Source organism: Gekko japonicus, unplaced genomic scaffold, assembly GCF_001447785.1.
Source record: "Gekko japonicus isolate JY-2015 unplaced genomic scaffold, Gekko_japonicus_V1.1 scaffold625, whole genome shotgun sequence".
NCBI lineage: Eukaryota > Metazoa > Chordata > Lepidosauria > Squamata > Gekkonidae > Gekko > Gekko japonicus.
This window is the reverse complement of record NW_015172572.1, coordinates 569889-577750: the sequence shown is the minus strand read 5'-3', so window position 1 is coordinate 577750 and position 7862 is coordinate 569889. Positions and strand designations below refer to the sequence as shown.

The window sequence follows — 7862 nt, the reverse complement described above, 5'->3', positions numbered from 1 at the left end:
GAGAGAGAGAGAGAGAGAGAGAGAAGCTTAAATTTTAACTGTGATTTTCACTGTTATTTTAAAATAATTTCAATTTGGCATAGTCTTAGGGGGGTTTCAGATTGCAGTCGCCTTTCTCATTTTTGTGTGTGTTGTGCCACTTCTGATGATTGTGCTATTGGTGAGATTAGTTCAGACTCCCCCTCCCCCTCCGGAGTTCCATCAGTTCTGGTTTGTTTGTTTTTTTGTGCAGGGCAGTCACTGAAGCATTTCAGTATTTCAGCATTTCAGCAGCCCCATTTGCTCCACCTTCCTTACATGCGAATAGCCCCATTTACTCTTATGCAAAGTGCAGTAGGCTCTCAAACAGCAACTCTGAAGCACAAAAGTTAACTCATTTGCTCAGTCACTTGGCCCCTGATGTTTTAAAACTGAAAACATTAAAAGAATGTAACATAAAGAAGAAGGGTTTTCGCAACTGGGGAGAAAGGTATGAAGGGTCAAGAGACAATTTGGTGGATTTTGCATGAGAGTAGCACCATAGTATGTGTACTTTCATGTAAAGCAAGAGGGGGACATAAGCACAACTTTCCCAGGCTTGGAGAGAGAGGCAAAGACAGGAGACCAGACTGACCAGACCAGACACACACATGCTCACAAGGCAAAGCTAAGAGGAAGGTAACCCCCAACGAGAATGACTGCTTGTTTCAAAACAGTCACCTTACATTGCTGAAACATTTCAGCACTGGGATGCAATTAAAAAAAGCACACCCAAACTTGCCCACCCTTTTGGGGTGGGTTTTGGCAGGCAGGTTGTGCTGGAAGTCACCAATGTGAAAAACTTAGTTCAGATTCAAGCAGAGGCTTTGTTGCAAATACATTTCACTTAGGGGAAAAAGTGCAAGAAACCAGTTTTATTAGGAATGGGGGAAAATTGGGAAGAAATGAGATGGCCGTGGGATGTCTGTATACAAGAAAATACAAGAAAAAAACACTAACATTGGGTAATGCAACTGGATTTTAAAGGCAATGTGAAAGATGCCTTAGAAGTATATTAAGTAAGTCAGTTTTTCTAATAAAAATTAATTGATAGGCACTGAAAGCAAAAAAAAAAATCATGTTAAGGATATGTACCTAAGAACTTTTCAGGACTAGAAGCTAAATCAGAGAACTTTCCCCCAAGATTTTTTAAATTCCTAAGAGAAACTCCCCGGTGGGTACCTAGAGAATACTCTGAGGAGACTGCACTAGCTTTCACATATTTTAAAAGAGATGGTGTGTATTTGTTATAATATTTCAAGATATGTCAGTCCTTTTAGAGGTAATAGTACCTAAAATGTCATCATGCTCATCAGCTGCTGCTGTTCCTAGATACTGGTTACTAATATGGCTTGTGTCATTGTTGTAGTTAGCCATTCAGTCATGTCCGACTCCTGGCGATTCTCTCCGTGTTTTCTAATCTTGTACTGCTTCTTTGAGTTGTTCCATGCTCAGGCTGGTGTCGTTTTTTATGGTGTCTAGCCACTGTGTTCTTTGGCAGCCTGGTTTCCTTTTGCCACTAACCAATCCAAGCATAATTACCTTTTCTAGTGAGTTCTTCTGCATGTCATAGCCGAAATAAGTCAGTCGCAGTTTTATGATTTTTCCTTCCAATGACATGTCTGGTTTTATGTGCTCCAGTACTTGCTTGTTTGTCACCTTTGCTGTCCAAAGAATGCGCAGGAGCCTTCTCTAGCACCACAGCTCAAATTAGTCAATTTTCCTCCTGTCTTGCTTCTTCATGGTCCAACTTTCACAGCCATAGGTTGCTATGGGGAACATATTAGCATAGACTAATCTGCATTTGGTTGCTAGGCTGATGTCCTCACTCTTTCATGTTCAATTCATGCTCATCATTGCCGTGTGACCCAGCGTGATTCAACGTTTTATTTCTGGATTGCATTCACTGTTTTGGTTGATCTGTGATCCTAAGAAAGTGAATTCCTCCACACATTCGATCTCTGCATTGTCAACTGTTATTTTGATGTTTCTCTTCTTCTTGGTGGTCATGAACTTGGTCTTTTTGATGTTTAGGAAACTTCTCACTTTCCTTTTTGATTTTCTTGATCAGGTATTCCAGGTCTCCTTTAGTTTCCGAAAAGAGGGCTGTGTCGCCAGCATATCGAAGATTGTTGATATTCCTTCCTCCAATCTTTACCCTGATTTTTTACTCTTCCAGCTCTAACTTCCTCATGATTGTTTTGACATACAGGTTGAATAGGAAAGGTGAAAGAATGCGACCCTGTTGTACTTCTTTCTCTATCTTGAACCAATCAGTATCTCCATATGGTGTTTGCACAGTGGCTTCCTCGCTTGTGTACAATGATTGTATCAACTTGACCAGATGTACTGGCACCCCCAGGTCTTTTAGGGCTCTCCACAGTTTGTCATGATCAATACAGTCAAAGGCTTTCTTGTAATCGATGAAGCATAAGTAGATAATCTTTTGATACTCATGAGATTTCTCCGTGATCCAATGCAAATTTGCTATATGGTCATGATGAGTGCCATGCCCTCTTCAGAAGCTGGTTTGGCCATCTGGTAATTCCCTTTCAGTGGTTGGTGCCAGGTGTTGGTGTATAATTTTAAGCAGAATTTTGCTAATGTGAGGGATGAGAGCGATTGTGCAATAATTGGAGCAGTCTTTGGAGTCTCCCTTTTTTGGTAGTGGAATGAACAGTGAGCATTTCCAGTCCCTTGGCCATGTGTTGGTTTGCCAAATTTTCTGCCACAGGGCTTTGATGATTGCAGATGGTACAGGCCTCAGCAATTCTGTGGATATGGTGTCAATACCTGCAGCCTTGTTGCTTCGTACTTGGCTTATTGCCCACATTATCTATTCCTCAAGGGTGGCTGGTTCTTTCTCCCCTTTCCTTGGTATCATGAGCTTGGGCTTCTTTGCTACTAGTGTACAGCTCTTCTGTGTATTCTCTCCATCTGATTTTTTTCTTCTTCAAGACAAAGAATTACTTTTATTACATTATATATAACAGTAAACATATGCACATATACTCCTGATTTGCACATGGAAGAGTTAGATACCAACAGAAAGTTATCCTGCTTTCTATTTATTAGAGCTGAATTGAAGCCTTGACCTGGGGCGGGGGTTGGTTGGTTGGCTGGTTGGTTGGTTTGTTAGCAGATCTTAATTGGGTCCAGCTTGTTCCAGCTGTCAGCTCAAATTTTGTTCCCCTCCTCATGTTGAAAATCTATCAGTTTGTTTCTCACATGTTCGTTATATTGAACTGGTCAAAGTAATAGGAGTTATTCGTCCTTGCAGAGAAACTTCTGGTGTTTTGTAAATGGAGATGGAATGTTTTGACCCCTTAGCATTACATCCACAGTCAATTTAGCAAATTAGAAAATAGCTTATTTAGATATGTAAAATGTTATGTAGATTGCGAGTTAAAATATGGGCTTTGGCAAGCTGAAATTCAAATAGAGTACCTAATAAAATTTTCGTTTCATTGGGCCAGTTAAAAACTTTTCTGTAAAAGTTTGCCTTCCGGTCGAGCTAAGATGGAGGACTGAAGCGTTTCGCGATCGTGCGAAGCGAGCGACGGCCACTTTTGACAGTTTGGGCAACATACAGCCCAACGCATCACTCCCCAGCGAGGGGGGGGGGACAAGCAGGCAGCAGCGCCCAAGAGGGAGTGTGAGGTTGGCGTGAAGCAGCTTCGGAAGAAGCTGAATCAGGCTTTGACCTCCTCCCACGAAGACGGCTGGAAATTGTTTACAGCTAACAAGCTATGATAATTTGTAGCCATCTTAATATTTAGTCGTACAATTAAGACATTGTAATTAGGCAATATTTTCCTTTGGGTTTTATATTACAATTAGTGTTCAGAGGATTTTTTAAAAAAAATAATAATAATGAGATCTATTAAGCCATTAATTTAATAGTAATGTCATTTCATTAAAAAGTTAATTATATTATGCATATGTTCCTCAGGCTACTAACAATCTATACTGCATCTAAATTGCGTAGAAGAAATCGACACTTCCTGTATGGTACAACACAGCTAGCTGCTTGAAGGCTGCCAAACGGTGGCTATTTTTAGTATAAATTTACAAGATTAAATTCTTATATATTAAAACTTCACATCTTTAGGGAAAATAAGGTTTGCAGGTGAAATATCAAAGGTTATTAGGAAATACGATTTTGAAGAATATTTGTTAAAGGGATATGAAGAATGATGGAGCTTGCATTCACAGTGTTATTCACTCCCCTGCTAAAATATATAAAAATAAGGAGCACTTCATACAATTGCTGCTCAGAAGATATGTTGGGGTGCGGTGATGGTGTCATGCCTGCAGTCCCTGCCTTTCCACGTATTTGGAATAACTTGTAAACAGACCTTGTATGCATAGGCTCTTCCTGCATAATCATGAATCCTGCATCACCAGGATTTCCAGTCATGTGGACAGACCCATGGTACATACCCTTTACTCATAGAAGTGTGGACTAGGCTAGCAGGTACAATCATGTTTCCCCTCTACACATCTTCACTGTCTCCTGATGCAGTTTGTGAACAGTAATCTAACCTGGATGTCACCATGGCCAGATTGCTCTTTTGATTGATGGACTATTTAGAAAACCTAGTTTTGTTAGCTGCTTGTTCTGTGGGCTCAAACAGAGAAAATGCTGGAAGTTTCATGAAAGCCAATGCCAATGATTTTTCATCTAAAAATGTGGCATATGGATTGCAGAGTGGTCCCAGTTCAACATGAACTCCCACATACCTGATTTTTAGAGGTGGTAAAATGTTGGTAGGCTATATTCACAGAACAACAGGTATGTTATTTCTTGGAAACCTAAGATAAATGTTCTTGTTGGTCAAGGATTGAATGTATTCTGACCATCGTTGGCTTTTGGGAGTATTTGGAACATTCCTTCCAAGCTCTGCTGGCTGTGACAGTGTAAGTCTTCAAGCTGTGACTGCTTATGGCGAAATGTTTAACCAACATTTTCCTAACTACAGTGTTCCCATCATGCCTTAATTATCGGACTCCTGCACAGCATAAAGTGCTACAGAGTCTCAGTTCTTCATTTGTTTTCAAATGTGTATATTTTAGTAGAGGCTGGGAGGCAGCCAGCCAGTGTGATTGAATATTGATGACTGACCTGCTGTAGTTCTCATGTGGTGCCTGGTAAGTGGTTGGATCCAGCCAGCTTTTTCATTCAATCTCACGGTGGCAGGAAGCAGCTGCTGAAGCTGCATGTTGTCTCCATAGCTAGCGACCTGGCTGGCGACCGGATGTAAACACACCTGGGCTGGAAGTGACATAGTACCAGCACTGGTAAAGCAGCCAGCTGCCACCTACCTCCCCGGGAATTACAAACAGGGAGGAAAACAGAGAGGGGGCTTACCAGGGCACAAGGCTGATCTGGGCAGTGAGGGGAAGGCAGTCAGGCAGCCTCGTGTATAAGGTATAATAGAGTCGCTGGGAGGAAACTCTAAAGGGAAGAGACTGTGAGTGATGGTGGATGCTTCTCTACAACTTCTTCTGTCCCCCTTTGAGTTAGGAGTATCACTGTATAATTAATGTGGCTGTAAATACATTTACCAGGCATGTGATGAACAGAAGCTCCCCCTGAAGGGAAAGCTGAAGAGAAAGGCAAAGTCAGCAACTCTGACTTTCCATACTGTAGTTGATGCCTTCATATACAGACTTGGCCCATCATGTGACACTCACTCAGTTTCCCTCCTTACTACAACCCCCATCTCATCTGCCATTTGTCCAAGCAAGTCTCATGATCCCAAGCATAATGTTTTTGATAATCAAAGGTGACCCTAGAATCCTTTCTTCACCACTGGAAAAGCTGGTTCCAGTCCGAGGTGTCCTTGACCATCCACCTTCAAAAAGATTGCATATTACCATAAGTTCTAGTTTTTTGTCATTCTAACAAGAATTCTGTTGAGGTAAGCTCAAGTGGTTAATTCTACTCTTTATCATTTAAATACAGTTAAATTTATTTTTGGGAGCCAATTTTACAGGGTTTCCAACTCATATGCCTTCTCAAGGACACTTTGATTTCCCTGTCCCCACACCTGGGATCCTGGAACAAATATCCTTCTGGTAGTTTGACCAAGACCAGGTAGGACTCTCGCACACACAGTAGAATACACCAATAAAAGCAATATGCTTTATTGAAATAAATTTTAAAAGTGTTTTAGACTTAAACATAACTGATACGAGTAGGCACATATAAAACAACAAAGTCTATCTTCCAACATAGAAATACATATGTGAAGACAAGCAGATTCTAATACCTTCAAGTCAGCCTTACTAACAAAGCAACATAGAAGAGATGTAGCAAGATGGTCTTGGCTCCCAATGGGAGATTGGGGCAGGCTAGTAACTTGTAACATGTTACTTCGCCACTTGAGTGTTGCTTCACGTGTCGTCGTAATCTCAACTTTCCCTTTCCCTCATACTGTAAAAGTAACATAACATGTTACTACCCGGGACTCAGCCACAGTGATTCATTTAGCGGTTACTTCCAGGTAGGGTTGCCAAGTCGATCTTCGCTGGGAGTGGGGGGCTCCTGGCCGGCGTCTGGTGTGCGCGCCGCATGGACGTCACCCAGAAGTGACGTGACGATGCCAGGCACGCCGTGGCCCCGCCCCCAGCATGCCCGGCGTGGTCACGTCACTTCCAGGTGATGCGCACGTCGGGGAGGAGTTCCCCCCGGGGCCCGATCCGGCAGCGGAGAACGGGCCTCTGGGGTGGGGGGTTCCCCGCCCCCCAGGGGGACTTGGGAAGCCTACTTCCAGGCTGGAGAATTGTAACTTGCTCTACACGGAGCTACCCTGGAGCCTGATCTGGAAATTGCAGCTAGTGCAGAATTGCAGCTAGTGCTGCTTACAGTGATGCCTATGCGGGCACACATTCAGCTGGTGTTGTGTCAGCTGCACTGGCTGCTGATCATATACTGGATCCAGTTCAGGGTAATGGTTTTGACCTTTAAAGACCTATGCGGCCTGGGACCATCATACCTGCGGGACCGCCTCTCCCCATATGAGCCCTGGAGAGCTTTACGCTCTTCTGACCAACCTCTCCTGGTGGTCCCCAGCTTGAGGGACATCCACTTAAGCCTTGACCAGGACAAGGGTTTTTTCAACCCTTGCTCCGGCCTGGTGGAACATGCTCCCATCTGAGATCAGGGCCCTGCGGGACTTATCACTGTTCCACAGGGCCTGTAAAATGGAGCTGTTCCACCAGGCCTTTGGTTGAGGCAGCGGACATTCAATTATTCTGACCTCCCCTGTCCATGGCCCCTTTCCCAGTGCCCTTACTGTTCTGGATACTACTTGGGCACTGGAGTTTCTTGGTGTAACTATCCCTGCCTGACGCTGAGGCATGAGTTTTTGTCATCATTTTTTGCTGCCATCTATTGTCTTATTTTTTTATGGTTTTATGTTTTAAGCCGCCCTGAGCCCATTTTTTGGGGTAGGACAAGTATAAACAAAATAAACAAATAAATACATGTTACACATATCGTTTATAACATGTTACACATGTTGTTTATTCATTTCCATCTGATAATGCTATTGGTAGAAATGCTTTATCGCATATGAATTTTATTTCTGAATTAGCCATTGATTTCTACCTATCTATTTAGGATATCTTCCTCATGGCAGAATCTGTGTTAGCATTTGATCCGCATTTGTCTCTTCTCATTTGGTACCCATTACTGCATGTGATACTAAAATGTTGCTGGGATGTTGTGCTACTCCCCACTATTGTTGGATTGCCACTTAGTGTATGCCTTTACTGTGATTGCATAGTTTGTTTCCTACTTGTGAGAGAGTTCTGTAGCCTGCTTTTTTGTAGGAATT

The 7862-nt window shown here is 42.6% G+C and overlaps 1 protein-coding gene across 1 annotated transcript in view; it reads left to right on the top strand.

The window, feature by feature from the left end:
- The window catches only part of CFAP47 (cilia and flagella associated protein 47), a 387027-nt gene that overhangs the window by 205343 nt on the left and 173822 nt on the right, over positions 1–7862 (top strand). The gene's annotated exons all lie outside the window — the stretch shown is intronic.